Genomic DNA, 1,447 nt, shown 5'->3' on the forward strand with positions numbered 1-1,447 from the left:
CAACTCAATCGGATGAACGATGTGCGAAAGCATGAGTAACGACACTGCAGAATCAATTTTATATACCTAGGAATAAAAATAGTTATTTGAGAATCTAATGGGAAATTGTTCTACCATAATTAAAATATACTTACCTAATTAATCATTTCGATTTTCGATGCTATAATGAATCTAAATGCTAATTAAATTTTTTTACTAGCTGATGCCAACGACATCGTCCGCGTGGAATTAGTTTTTTAAAAATCCCGTGGGAACACTTTGATTTTCCGGGATAAAATAGTAGCCTATGTCATTTTCCAGGTCTTTAACTATATCACATCGATCCGTTGCGACGTGATTGAAGGACAAACCAAAACCAATAAACCAACAAACAAACACATTTATAATATGGTAGTGATTGCCGATTTTGTCACTATTTGCCGTTGTTCACTCAAAACGATTTAAGTAAGCGTCCGTCCGAACCGTCTAGCTTTTTGATTAAGTGCATCAAGTTTCATAATAGAACTATTACGAATGAGTAGTTATTAGCTAAAAGTTGATTTTACTTTAAACAGAACTGTAGACATACCTTAAAGTTATATGATTTAACATGAAACAAAATTATCAGAGCATTCTAATTAAGAACTTTCTTCTCCGAAGTAAGATAGAAGTAAAAGCACACTCCTGGTGCAATTAAGAGCATTTGAACCAAACTTTCGCAACGTTATTTTCTGTATTATGAAATAAACTTTCTACAAAATAAATAAAGTTCTATAGACGGTACAAGTTTCTATGCTGAAAATTTACTCGCGCTTCAGGTAGGTATTTAATTAATAATTCGTATACTCTGACAGAAGTTCATTGGTCCAAATTAATTTGGCTAAAGTTTAAACTTTGTTAGTACATTCACGAACACAAGTTAAAAGATCTTTTCAGGACTGTTCAAGTTGAATAACTTTTGAAGTCATCTTTTATAATATTCAGGAGAAAATAACCAGTTTTAAACATTTATCTACTTAAAAACTGGAACATCTATAATATGTATATAAAAGGAAAAGCCGACTGAACGACTGACAGATCTATCAACGCACAACTCAAACGACTGGAGGATCGGGCTTAAATTTGGCATGCAGATAGCTATTATGACGTAGACGTCCGATAAGAAAGGATTTTCGAAATACAATGGTTAAAGGGGTAAAACAGAGGGTTGAAATTTGTGTGGTCCACGCGGACGAAGTCGCAGGAGTAAGCTAGTTTAGTGATAAAAGCAAATGAAATAAGTAAGTAGGTAGATACCTATGTTTAATTAAGAAATTTTAAATGCAAGAATAATTATGAATTATCTTGACATAAAAACGCCTACATTTAATTTATGTGACACAAAAATCCGCACAGTTTGTCTCGTTATTCAGTTCACATGAAACAGAAATTCCAATTTGTAATTTATTTTATGAAATTCTTCTGCATT

This window comes from Maniola hyperantus, chromosome 13, assembly GCF_902806685.2.
Source record: "Maniola hyperantus chromosome 13, iAphHyp1.2, whole genome shotgun sequence".
Lineage (NCBI taxonomy): Eukaryota > Metazoa > Arthropoda > Insecta > Lepidoptera > Nymphalidae > Maniola > Maniola hyperantus.